Below are 15,113 nucleotides of genomic sequence, written 5' to 3'. Positions count from 1 at the left end.
AAATGACTTTCAAACCAATCAAGGTAATCATGGTAATTGATCAGTGGCCAGAACTGATGGTGGGGGGAGTAATGTTGAACTTACGCATCACTTCTTCATGTAATTTGTTGTGGGGACACAATTTGATTGAATGTGGAGTCTTAGGGGATTTCCATCTTGCTCAAGGCCAAAAGAACCTTGCATTTCAAATGAGCCAGATGCAAAACACTGATTGGCTGTTTCATACCCGAAGGGGAGGTCATCGTCCATTTGCTTGATAAATTCACTGCAAATTGTAAAGAAGCAATGTTAACATGAAACAATTATTTCATCTTTGCCAATAAATATGTACTTAATTTAAGGAAAATCTTTTGTCATAGAGACATTTGTGCCATACGGCTGTTCCTTTGACACTCTCGTAAATGATGAACTATCGCCGTCTCCAATATTGCTGCTTCAAGTTGCGAAGCCTGGTACCAGGTCTTTTGGCAACATGCCCAATACATTCTTCTTTTGTCATAGGGACATTTGTGTCATACGGCTGTTCCTCTGACACTCTCTTAAATGATGAACTATCGCCGTCTCCAATATTGCTGCTTCAAGTTGCGAAGCCTAGTACCAGGTCTTTTGGCAACATGCCCAATACATTCTTCTTTTGTCATAGGGACATTTGTGCCATACGGCTGTTCCTCTGACACTCTCTTAAATGATGAACTATCGCTGTCTCCAATATCGTTGCTTCAAGTTGCGAAGCCTTGTACCAGGTCTTTTGGCAACATGCCCAATACATTCTTCTTTTGTCATAGGGACATTTGTGCCATACGGTTGTTCTTCTGACACTCTCTTATAGATGAACTATCGCTGTCTCCAATATCGTTGCTTCAAGTTGCAAAGCCTGGTACCAGGTCTTTTGGCAACATGCCCAATACATTCTTCTTTTGTCATAGGGACATTTGTGCCATACAACTGTTCCTCTAACACTCTCTTAAATGATGAACTATCGCTGCCTCCAATATCGTTTCTTCAAGTTGCAAAGCCTGGTACCAGGTCTTTTGGCAACATGCCCAATACATTCTTCTTTTGTCATAGGGACATTTGTGCCATACAACTGTTCCTCTAACACTCTCTTAAATGATGAACTATCGCTGCCTCCAATATCGTTTCTTCAAGTTGCAAAGCCTGGTACCAGGTCTTTTGGCAACATGCCCAATACATTCTTCTTTTGTCATAGGGACATTTGTGCCATACAGCTGTTCCTCAGACACTCTCTTAAATGATGAACTATCGCTGCCTCCAATATCGTTGCTTCAAGTTGCAAAGCCTGGTACCAGGTCTTTTGGCAACATGCCCAATACATTCTTCTTTTGTCATAGGGACATTTGTGCCATACGGCTGTTCCTCTGACTCTCTCTTAAATGATGAACTATCGCCGTCTCCAATATCGCTGCTTCAAGTTGCGAAGCCTAGTACCAGGTCTTTTGGCAACATGCCCAATACATTCTTCTTTTGTCATAGGGACATTTGTGCCATACGGCTGTTCTTCTGACACTCTCTTATAGATGAACTATCGCTGTCTCAATATCGTTGCTTCAAGTTGCAAAGTCTGGTACCAGGTCTTTTGGCAACATGCCCAATACATTCTTCTTTTGTCATAGGGACATTTGTGTCATATGGCTGTCATATGGCAAATAGACCAACTATAATAGTCTTACCAATGAATAGTCCTACTGCAAAATATGATCTCCTTTTGAAATTAATTGGTTGAACAATCAGGTCTCTCACATCTTCAGGTCCAAAGAAGAGTCGGTCATGTATTTCTTTTAAAGCCATTCGTAAAAATTCTCTCCTTGGGCCACCTAAATCTGATCCTTTCTGCCCCATAAAATTAACTTGAAGTGCCAATCGTGGATTGAATGAAGCATTAGTTAATTTGTCTACAAGTGAGTCAAAAATACTTTGACGAGCGATGTAAATTTCAGATACATTCCCATCAACGAAGTAGGGATTGCACTCAACTTCATTGCCATCTAAATTTAATGTTCTTCCCTGCATGTACAAATTATGATACATGCTAATTATTTCTGTGACAGTTGATTCTGGACCGCTGTAGGAAAAAAGACAAATTAGCATCATGATTCCCCATTAGATGGGTATAGCCTTTGAAATTTAATGTGGTGAGAAAAAGTTTTGTCGGTAATTTTATTACAAGCTGGCAACCCTTGGGAGGATATACATGATTCAACAGAACTGAAGTATGTATCCAAAATGTAGTATTCTACAGCTCACCAAACATTTGACATGCCTTTGATTGCCAAGACCTTTTCTTCGTTTAAGAAAGGACCATCACTGCCCTTAGCTCTCATACCCAACCCTTGGGCTGTTGCAAGTTCCTTTTTACTAAACACCAAGGCCGTTTAAAAATGAGATTGTTGCATTCTGCCAGGTAATGGCCCGGCATTGCAGCTGCACCTTCCAGGTAGCTGCCTCAAGGATTGCATACTCTTTCCCTTTAGACAATGCACTTCTGGAAGACCTTTTATTACTCCTGGGACCCGAACTAGTACTTTTAATGAACATGATCTGATGCTCTTCTTTCTATTTTAGCTAACTGGACACCATCCACCAGGACAGTGCTGAATGCCTCTGGTCTTTTGGGATCACGTATGAGTGTATCAGAAAAAAAGAAGTAAAAGGTTTACTATTATTAGGCTTTATTTATCTTTAACTATATTTAAATATTCTATCTTTAAAGATTTATTAAACACCACTAAAAATATAAAATTTCAAAATACAACTTCGCTTTTTTTTTCATACTTGAAATTTTACACAACTGAAGAGCTTTGTTTCAAAACCCCTTACATCCACTTTTGACTTTTTGAGAAAAACAGCTTTTTTTAATTGTGCAAGTATTACTTGTTCGATTTAATTCAATTTGGGTTCGGATTAAGTGTTGATGAATAGAAACTAAAAGAATAGTTTTGGTACAATTTTCAAGCCTTCCTATTTATTTTATTATTTCTTTAACATCGCGCCTTTTGTGGATGTAAGGGTTTTGCAACAAAATAAATTTACCCCTTTTCTAGAAACCACCTTTGCAATCAAATTTGAGCCCCATTTGTTTACACTAATTTATGTAACTTGACTAATGCTTTCAAAATCAAAAAGAGAATACAAACATTTGACAAGAGTATAGGTAGGAAAGGAGACGCTCAGCAGAACTAGAGAAAGTGCTAAAAAGATAATTTGAGCCGCTGAATGCAAGAGCGTTCACCAAGGCTCCTCTGGCCATCATAAGTATCGAAGCTATAGGGTGGTGCGTTTAAATGTACACTAGCAATTAAACTTTTTGGTAAACAAAGCATTAACAGTGTTTTACACCATTGGAAACCTTCTAAATGTTATTGTCAAATGTTTGTATGCTTACATTTATACATTTGCTTAGGAACTGGCACCTCCCTGGTTTTCAATAACTTTTTGGCATCTATTTTTCCATCCTCTCTCGCCTTCCAGCAAATTTGGGAGAATTGTATGCTTTTCCGCTTCCGGTCCTTTGGTTTTGGATGAAATCTCCTGGCCCAAGCCTTACAGACAAAACTACGGCTGCGATTCATTATCTTAGCCACTTCTGTCAAGCTATTGCCATATCACTGTGAAGCTTAACAACACGATCCAGTTCAGCATCGGAGGCAGATTTCCCTCTCTTTCCTCCCATCATGTGACTTTGTTTACGTTCTGTTCTTTTAAATTTAAGGCCGGAAGGAGCTTTTTCCTCACCAATCACAAAAACAGCGAAAAAATTGAAAATCCGTTCAGAATTAGTCGAGTTCGGTATGGAATGAAAGCTTAAGTCTTCAAGATGCAGAAAATAACTTTCTTTGACTAAACACAGCCGTAGGCCAAATACCAGAGGGCGACAAAGCAATTTCCAGCTAGTGTACATTTAAACGCACCACCCTATATATCCTTTTATTTTGCGCAAAAAACCCCTAAAAATTGCCTAAAATATGTTGGCGGATTTTTAAATCTAATTTTTAAAATTTATACCAATGTCCATTTACTCTTGAGCGAGCTGATTTGGGTCCTATTTTTTTACTGACAATGTTTGAAATAGCACCGACGTTAATTCCTAGAGCTCTTCCCGTTTCTTCCGGAGGGTGGTAAAAATCTTGCACCATCTCTTCGTCCAACAGGAGCTTTCTGACAGTTTTCTGAACCTGTAAGAAGTTGAAGATTGTCGATGTGATTGTTTGTTTTATTACCGCCGATGTAATCCACTTGAAGAACAGACGGAATATTACCTTTAAAACATTCGTAGACAAAGCGGTTCTTTGTTCAGATAAGCGGTAAAGTGCAAATAACTGCGATTGCTTGTCGAAGGGTTCAATTTTCGAAATTTTTGCAAGTTCAAAATTATACCAGCCAGTCCTAGGGTTTGTAGCCAGTACAGCAGTAGTTTCACTCAAAAGAGAAGAAAACTCGGTCTCTTGTAAACGGCATGTGCAGGCACAAATCTATGTGGGGTCTCATATTGGGTAGGCATAGTGGTGCACCATACTGAAGAGGCGTCGGTTGAGAGTTGTATGATGGGGTAGCATGTGAAGCAGCATTATGCCGAAGAGGCTGAGTTTGAGAGTCGAATGATGGGCTAGCACGTGGAGCAGCATTACGTTGAAGAAGCTGAGTCTTATGAAAGGCCATCTGCTGCTGTGAACCAAAAATGGAACTCATAATCATACCTAGTTGGTTCATCGAATCTCTTTCGGCTGACCTGAAATTTCTGGAGTGCCAAAAGTTTCTTCTCATGTTGCTTTTCCTCCCATTCTTGTTGGCTACGCAAAGATTCTCTAATTGCTTCTTCAAGACGTGCATCAGCTTCAGCTTGGACAACCAAAATACTTGACTTCACAGAACGCATTGCCTTCTCATACTCGGTACCTTTCTTTTAGCTTTTTTCTGTGAAAGTAGACAAAAGTAATTATATATCAACAAAATGTACCGAAGTGAGAATGCACAAAACAACAACTGCAGTTGCATAACGGTATACCGAATAATACAACCTGCCCCTCCCCTATAAGCAACCCCAATAGAAAGTGAAAACTGTCAAAGTAGCACCCTTTTTCAGGAGCCCAATGAACAATTTTTCAGACTGGCAAAAAAGGGACGGATGTTCCAGTTCCCTTATATTAAATCCAATGATTCCCGAGCAATGATTGGTCATATTGAATTATGACATGGGGTTGTCAATGCAAGCCCCCCCCCCCATCAATTTTTGTTTGATTCTGATTTTCTTAATACTTCTAAACAGCTATTTTGGCTTTTTCTATTAAATTAGATATCAACTTTTAAGAAGTACCATCTAAGGCAGGTATTTTCAGGTAATTTTGTCTCCGGCCTTGCCCCGTTCTTCTTTGTCGGGGTTGTAGATAGAGAGCCCTCACCTTCGATAACTTCTATTTCCCAAGTTAACTGGTGGACGATACATTTGTACTCTGGCAAAAGGAGACTGGCAAGTTTTGCACTATACTCTTGTGCTTTGTTGACAGAAACTTGATGGAAAATCTGTACCCTGTGATTTGAGGATTTCACCAATGGAATGAGCGCCCTCACATTACCTAAGATATGGATTTATCTCAAAATTTCCAAATTTCAAGTTAGATCGTTTTACCAAATCAGGGCCGCACTTTTCAGTTCTTGTTGTTTCACGCCGAGTGTTCAGGCCCATATGCAGGATTTTTTTGGGGGGGGGGGCAATTTTGAGAAAAGTGGACTTTCTTCCCAAAATTTGGACCTTTTTTGACCAAAAAAGGCATAAAAAAACGTGATTTTTTTTTATCGCTACGCTCGCAAAGTGTAATATTTTGGGACTTTCTTTGAGACTTTTGCAAAAATTTTTTTTTTGGGGGGGGGAGGTGCGGCCGCATCGCCGCACACCCCTGCATACGGGCCTGCGAGTATTTATTACACCCCCATTGTGCAATTTGTTGTAGTCCACACGATACTCTCTGCGCAAATCCATCTCCTATAACACAAAGTCAAAATAAAGAAAATTATAGTCACTGGGAATATTTCACCTGCAAATAGATACATTATAAATTCAATAATAACAATTAACTGTTTTTTCACTTTTTTTTTACTTTTTTGTTTTCATCCAACTTACTTAAAATAATTTTTTTATATATATTAACCACTTTTCAATTCATGACTTTCCTATTTGAACTTCTCACAGTTTTTATCTTCCAAATAAAGTATGATGCTGATGCAATGATAACACTGAGTTACAACTTACCTACTTCATTTCAAGACTCAAAGGTCATTATTGCAGATGAGTTGAGGTTAATTTTTAGCCTCAAATAATATCGAGGCTAAGATAAGGCTTATTTAGCCTCAATTTATGGTAAGGGAAGTGCAATTTCCTGCCCTCAACAAGTATTGGCATTACTTGTAACCTTTATGTTATGCAACATTTTTCTCAAAGGACCCTAAACACTGATTTATTGTGCAAGGTATAGGCTACCATTTTTCTTAGATTACCCTATTCACAATAGTTTACGTACGTACAGTGCTTGATCATGAGAAATATTCTTTTTATGTGGATCTTTGGGCATGTAAAATATCCCTTGTGGTTTTGATCTGCCACACAGACAGAGGTAACTTTATGTAATTTAAAATGGGTGCCTACAGTACTAAGCAACGGTCTTCTGTCTGTCTTCAAGCTAGGTTTTGTGTGGAATATGTGGGCAATTGTCTCGAGTGTCAATTCTACATGCAAGTAACATGCGAAAGTTTGAATCCAACTATATCATACCTGTAGAGCTCATAGCGACTGGACATGTTGGATGGTGAGACATCTGTCTAGCAGACACACAGTGCAACCATGTTTAGGTTATTGGTGTATGGTGGCAAGAAAATGCCACACATGCAGATGAGCGTCAATTTTGCCTTGTGTGTCAAGCTTCAAGAAAAGCCGCTGAGATCTTTGATTAGTACTGTATGTGTGACCTACCCTCTCATCAAAGAAGGGACAGTCTCTGGACTTCTATGATCATATCATGACGAGGGCTCTGATTAAGAGTTATGACGTCTCTTTATATGCTTTCCTTGAGGCAGTAATGGGCTATTCCAGAAAATAGATGCACACCCCCTATAGAAGAGTTTGGATTTCCGGACTTTTGTCCAATATTGACTGTTGGAAATCCAGACTTTTTAAGTGTCCAAAGGCAAAAAATCCGGCAGAAAAATAGTCCAAAATCAGAAATCCTCAATTCAAAAATTCATTTGGGACATTTCCGTGATGTTCCCTTCATTTAATTTGATTTCCGAGCTTTTTCAAGTTACATGACAACTGGAATTGCAGTTGTTTTCAGAAATCCAGACATTTCTTTTTATATAAAAGTTACTCCTCTATAGGGGATGTGCACATATTTTCTGGAATAGCCCAATATAGTTATTGTTTGTTATTATATCTCTAAACGTAATGGTAAGTATATATTTTCAGGAAGGAAATGATGCAAGGAATCCAAGAAGCATAACAGATTCCTGCACAAAATGTGAAGTTTTTGAGAAAATCACAAAATTTAATTTTACTTTACTGCCTTTTAGAAGGCATATTCAGGACTATAGTCTGTTTAAATGGATTGATGAGAAAAGGGTACTATTTTCCTATTCAATTAATTTTAAAGGTCTTAAGGGCTGGGGTATGAGCGTTTGGACAGTATTTATTTTGGGACATTAGAGCACATCAGACATATCGAATTGCATTCTGAATACGAAGAATGTCATTCTGATATCAAATAATTTTGATTTTTTTTGAAATTAGCAATTTAATACACATTTTATGGCAAATCATTAAAATTGATATTTTTGATATTTAACAGTACTTGAAGTAAACTTTATAAATCTGATGATTTATACTTAAAGTGTATGTAGGTGGGATGAAAAAGCCGTACGACGATCAATTGAAAATTTTGACCTTTCAGTATTGAAGATATGAATTTTTTGAAAAAAAACAAAAAAAAAAATTAGGTCTTTTTGGGAAAAAAATCCATATCTTCAATATGAAAGGTCAAAATTTTCAATTGACCGTCGGCTTTTCCTCCCTGCTACATACACTTTAAGAATATATCATTAGATTTATATAATTTACTTCGAGGACTGTTATATATCAAAATTTGAAAAATATCAAATTTTTATAATTTGTCATAAAATTTGTATTATATTGTGATTTTTAAAAATGAAAATTATTTGATATCAGAAAGACATGCTTCAGATTCAGAATGCAATTCGATAGGTCTGAGGTGCTCTCATGTCCCACAAAAATACTGTCAAACGTTAATAAACGCTCATTTTGGATCCTTAAGGGGTACTACACCTGTGGTAAATTTGTGACTATTTTTGCATTTTCTCAAAAATAATAACACACGGGTAATAAAAGTGATGTATATTATTGGGGCAAGAAATCCAATTACTACACTGAAGTTTCAGTGACTCAAGACAAGCGGTTTAGTATATATGATAGGAAACGAGGTACATCCTACTGGTACCTTATTTCTTATCATAAATAACAAACCGCTTGTCTTGGGTCACTGAAATTCCAGTGTAGTAATTGGAATCCTTGCCCCTATAATGTTTTGTTACCACTGTGTTATTTAGTTTTTGAGAAAAATGCAAAAATAGACACAAATTTATCGAGGGGTGTAGTACCCCCTTAATTGACTCAAAATATGTAAATGTGATGTGATCAAGCAAAATCAGTTGGAATTCTGAAATATTAATTTTGAGATATAGCCAAACAAAGGAAATATTTCCTTTTGTTTCCTATTGTTTTGGAAACTCTTTAACTGGTTGTTCAATTTCAATGGGGTTTTCTGCAAAATGTAGTTTTGCAAATGCTGTTTACAATCTTATAGGAAACTGAAATTTGAAATGTCTTACTTCAGACTGATTTTGTTTGATCACACGACATTTTAGGATATGTTGCCTAAAATAAAAAGATTTTTCATAGTATGGTCGTCATGCTGTTAGAAGTTCAGTATAAATACATGTATGCATTTATTGTGTGTGAAAAATAATGCAAGGTGACAAAAAGGAATCCCTGTTCTACGGGCTTGACTGACCTCAATTTTAAGACATTAGGAGGGGGGGGGGGGTGGAATGCCAACCAAAATTTTCAGGATTGTTTTTTTTTTTTCTTTTATTGAGAAATATTTAGATTTTGGTGATTTTAAGGTCATTTGCAAAAAAAAAAAAAAAGGCCTGACCCCGACCCTACTTGAAAGCTCTGCCCGCCCGTAGAACAGCATTGCTTTTTGTCACCTAACAGATATTTCCTTATGCAATGTAATTTTCCTGTAAAAAGAAATTAGATGTATTTATTTAATGTTACTATTTTTACTATCAATTTTGTGTTTCACAGTTTTATGTTGCCACAATTTGTATTATTTGAACAATGTAAATACAAATTTGACTATTTATTTATATTTGTAATTTTACCACCAAGTGATCATGAACAATCAAATAAAAGTTTTGTACTATGAAAGATGATATGGTAGTCCTGTTCATATTTGTTATTATCTCCCCAGTTGTATTATTATTATTTGCTAGTAGTAATTTACCAAAATGGGCTATTCTATTTAATATCCATACTAACTACCCGGAAGATTTAGTTTAAGTCTTCAAATGGGATTACCTGAATGGGTGACAAATTTGAAATCTACACTCCCTGTATGGGAGATTAAGGTCATGTCTTCAATAGAGGGTGTTTGGATTTCAAATGGAATAGCCCATTTTGCTTCACTCCCTAGCTTTCCTCAAAGCCATCTAAATCTAATCACTATTTCCTGAATTGAGGAACAAATTTCTGACAAAATTTGGTCTTAAGGGCTGGGGTATGAACGTTTAGACAGTATTTATTTTGGGACATTAGAGCACATCAGACATATCGAATTGCATTCTGAATATGAAGAATGTCATTCTAATATCAAATAATTTTGATTTTTTGAAATTCGCAATTCAATACACATTTTATGGCAAATCATTAAAATTGATATTTTTGATATTGAACAGTACTTGAAGTAAACTTTATAAATCTCATGATTTATACTTAAAGTGTATGTAGGTGGGATGAAAACCCGACGATCAATTGAAAATTTTGACCTTTAAGATTGAAGATATGGATTTTTTCCCCAAACACCAAAAAAAATTAGGTCTTTTGGGGAAAAAAATCCATATCTTCAATATGAAAAGGTCAAAATTTTCAATTGACCGTCGGCTTTTCCTCCCTGCTATATACACTTTAAGAATATATCATTAGATTTATATAATTTACTTCGAGGACTGTTATATATCAAAATTTGAAAAATATCAAATTTTTATAATTTGTCATAAAATTTGTATTATATTGTGATTTTCAAAAATGAAAATTATTTGATATCAGAAAGACATGCTTCAGATTCAGAATGCAATTCGATAGGTCTGAGGTGCTCTCATGTCCCACAAAAATACTGTCGAAACTCAATAAACGCTCATTTTAGATCCCTTAACAGTCTTCCAAATGAGTATTCTTATTTCCATTGTTCATCACCGTTTACCAACTTGCGTCCGGCGCATCTACGACGCAGATGCATCGTTGTAATAAACGGTGATGTACACAGGTGAAACATGATTGAATCCCTAAATATATTTGTGCGAGGTGTTTTAAAATTTTGTGGTTGGAACTCCATTCGTGAAATACGCGAAAATAAAACCCTTGTGAAAATTTTTTAAATTGCCTGCTTGTAATGTAATGTATAGTGCTCAAAATAAGTCAACATTAACATTTTCAGCAGCCCAAATGTTTGAAATATATGGGCCCTCATCAATTTTCATAGGCCCAACTCAATATGTACAATTTTAGTGTTAAATTGGTCCACATTTTGTGACACTTTGTAAGACTTCAGTAGCCCAAGGGGCCAACCAGGTTTCATAATGTATGCATGCAATGCATGACCAGAGGTTTTTGGGCGAAAAATGCAAAGCATTTTTCGTCCTTATTGCGATGGGTTTTGGCATTCTTATTTCCTCACAGCGTTGCAGAATAAAAATAAAATAATCGTGCTGTCTATGTAATCAGGAAACTACAGTGGCGATAGTGTACATTTAAATTAAAAACTTCGGTCGAAGTTTTGCCACAAGTTTAAAAAAATAACGGTTAGTTCATGAAAAAGAAGAAGTGAAATCTAGCAAAACGCGACGGGGTTTATTTGCCCGTAAGAGAGCTCTATTGTTCCGCTATTGTATCCGCTATTGTATCCACTATTGTATTCTATTCATAAAAGCTACTGCAAGAATCGCGGCAATCCCTGATATTGCTGATGTCTACACCAACGTTTCGCATTTATTAACAATCAAAATTATCCCATACTCTTACATTTATAGTCTTATTCTCACCTTTTATATAATATTCAGAAATTGCAATTAGGAAAACTACAAACTTTGAAAGTGAAATATATTTACCATCGAAAATATATCATACTTAAATTCTATACAATCTATAGATACCCAACCCAGAAGTACCCATTTATTTTCTAAATTTTTGAGTGAACACGATAATGCGATTGATTTTCTTACACGTAAAAATACGGCCAATTCAGAGAGAAAATCTTGTTTCACGTATAGGGCCAGCTAAGGGCCTACTATAGACATTTTCTTTTTGTTGGCTGGCCGCTGAGCTACATCTTTTTACTAATTATAGATACGTCAAAACGTGTTCCCATGTTGAAAGTGTACAAGCTATTTCTACTTGCTTTAGAGAGAGCACAATTGAATGAAGACGATTTATTTATGCCAGGATTTCATTTAATATAACTATTTTTATTTTAATAATACCCCATACCTAACAAGAACATAAGGAAATATTGTAAAGGCCATAAATATACGCACTCATGCATAGGAGACAAACATGATAAAGTTAATCTGTACTTTTCATTCTCGTTCATTAACCTTTGGAACATCGTGTTGTTCAACGATGTTTTAATATAAAATTATACACTTGACATTTCGTACAAAAGTACTTTATCAAAGTAAGCAAAATAGAGAATGTCTGCGAGTCGCGGAAAATAAAAATGAGAAACGCGATGTTAAAAGGTGCAAGTATTAGAAATGGCGCAACACGCAAAATTAAAGCAGCGAAAAAAGCAGTCGAGACAAACTCTAGATATTAAATGAAATGCAAAGAAAGAGGAAGAGAGACTGATGAAAATAAAGGGAAGAAAGTAAAGAATGAAAAAAAAAGAGAAAATAGAAAGAAAGAAAAAAAGAAAGGAGGAAAGAAAGAAAGGAAGGAAAAGAAATGAGAAGAAAGAAATAAAGAAAGGAAAAAGGAAAGGAAAGAATGAAAGTAGGCCTATGAAAGAAAGAAAGAAAATAAGAAAGAAAGAAAGAGAGAAAGAAAAAACGAAAGAAAAAAGAAAGAAAAAAGAGGAAGAAAGAAAGAAAGAAAGAAAGAAAGAAAGAAGGAGAGAAAGAAAGGAAGGAAGAAATAAAGAATAAAAGAAAGGAAAAAAAAGCAAGGAAGGAAAATGAAAAGAGAAGAAAGAAATAAAGAAAAGAAAAAGAACTAAAAAGGAAAGGAATAATGAAAGTAGGCCTATGATAGAAAGAAAGAAAAACGAAAGGAGGTAAGAAAGAAAGAGAGAAAGAAAGAAGGGGAGAAAGAAAGGAAATTAAAGTTTGAATGCAGAAAATTGGACATTAAGTCCAATGCTATCAGGGCCAGCAAGGGTGCCGTAACGGCATATAGTATGTATAAATTGATTGATTGATTGTATGTTGTTCCTTCAACCAACGCTAGTGATCTGAACCTGAGGTTTGGAGAAAGCCAGTGACTTTATATATTTTCTAAGACATTAGATCTGTTTCATAATTTATTTTATTCAAAAAGAAAAACGTCAAGTGTTCAAACTTTAAAGCTCTTTTTTCTCGAAACAGCGATTTTAATTTCAAGTTAGATCATTTTACCAAATCAGGGCCGAATTAGGCTGTTTAGCTTAATCATGTGAAGTGACCTCTTGAAATGATATCACACTGATCAGACTGATCTTTATGTTATTATACAGTGAGGCCCAACAAAAGTGAACGATGTTATAGCTTTGAGGGCTAACAAACCAACACCGCCAAATTCGACTGACGTGTGTACAACGTGGGAAGCTATGAGGAAATTGAACACTCGTTGTCTGATCATGCATGTGTTTATGGTTATGGATAACGGTTACTTAGCAGCTCTCGTTCTGCTTGGGTTTATTGAATACACTCTATATAATAGTCATCAATATGTCGTTTCCAGTCCCTCGCTGAACTATTGGGTTCAGCTATTAATTTTTTTAATAATTCTTACCCCATGCAGCTGATTGGGGTGGTTATGGGTCGTCAAAACCACTAACCGCTGAAATGAAGATATCGAACTAGTTTGCCCCTTGGGTTAAAAAAAGAACCACGAACCGAAATATGGATATCCAATTAGTTTGCCCTCAAGCTTCAAAAACCACTCATCCCGAAATATGGATATCCAACTAGTTTGCCCCGCAGTGCTACAAAGAACCATTAACCATTTACTTCAAAAAAAGAATTAATATCTACCAAAAACACGTTTCAAAACGTAAAAAGGGGCCAAGTTTAAAAAATCTTTCCTGTGTGGCTTTTCACCCTTTTTTAAACTTGGTCTCATTTATGAAATTTATGAAAGACCCATATGAAGTCATCTTTAGGCTACTTGTTTGTTTTCTTAGTTGTCATTGTTAATTTTGTAGAGTAAATGAATTAATGTTCGTGCGTGATTGAAGTTTTTCCGTAAAGACGTTATAATGTATTTTGATTTAGGCATAAGTAGCAAATACTCACTTTGTTAAATTCTTCATCGCTTGTGCGATTCTATGCCTCATGTACAGATGTAGGGCCTATATGCAAGTTGACAGACAGTCAATTTGCTAAGTATATATAATAATCTACTACTCTCTATGAACACGCAATATAATAAAACATAAACCTTCAAATGATTTTGATAATACATAGCCTATGCTTTTGAACAGTCTTAAACCTAATTGTAGAAATTACTATACTGAATGGGACCAAGTTTAAAAAGGGTGAAAAGCCACACAGGAAAGATTTTTAAACTTTGGCCCCTTTTTACGTTTTGAAACGTTTTTTGGTAGATTTGTCATTACTACTTCATGTTGATATTCAAACAGTGCTATAAAGTTGTCTTACCAAGGCATGTGTTTGTATTAAAAGAAATAATTGTTTTACAACGTGGATGAACTAGAATTACTTTTATGCAAATCAGAAAATTGCAACAGATATTTTTCATTTCTTTAAGATTTAGCGGTATTGCCAGATTGTATGCGTACAGTTGGGCTACATTAATAGCCTCATTATAGTTTTATTGATACTGGCAAAATACTTGCCTGTAAGTGCTTGTTGTTCTGCTATAGCGTATAGAATAATACTATAAGCACACAGTCAATTAATTTATGTCAACAATCAACATGTCCATTTCACGAGGCTGTGTTTATATATCTGAATTCATTTATACAAACACAACCTTGACTAAATTAAAGAGAGTACTTAAGGGATCTGGAATTGGCGTTTCGATAGTATTTTTTGTGGGACATGAGAGCATATCAGACATAGGTCTATGGAATTGCATTCCTAATACGAAGAATGTCTTTCTGATATCAAATAATTTTCATTTTTTGAAAATCACGATGTAATACAAATTTTATGACAAATTATTAAAATTTGATATTTTTCATATTTTTGATATAACAGTCCTCGAAGTAAATTTTATACATGTAAATCTAATGACATATTCTTAAAGTGTATGTAGCTGGGAGGAAAAGCCGGTCAATTGAAAAATTTTGACCTTTCATATTGAAAATATGGACTTTTTTCCCAAAATGACCTAATGTTTTTGTGTTTTGGGAAAAAGATCCATATCTTCAATACTGAAAGGTCAAAATTTTCAATTGATCGTCGGGCTTTTTCATCCCGCCTACATACACTTTAAGTAAAAATCATCATTTGCGAATTTCAAAAATCAAAATTATTTTATATCAAAAGGACATTCTTCGTATTCAGAATGCAATTCAACATGTCTGATGTGC

This window comes from Amphiura filiformis, chromosome 19 (genome assembly GCF_039555335.1).
Source record: "Amphiura filiformis chromosome 19, Afil_fr2py, whole genome shotgun sequence".
In the NCBI taxonomy this organism is placed as follows: domain Eukaryota; kingdom Metazoa; phylum Echinodermata; class Ophiuroidea; order Amphilepidida; family Amphiuridae; genus Amphiura; species Amphiura filiformis.
This window is presented reverse-complemented; position numbering follows the sequence as displayed.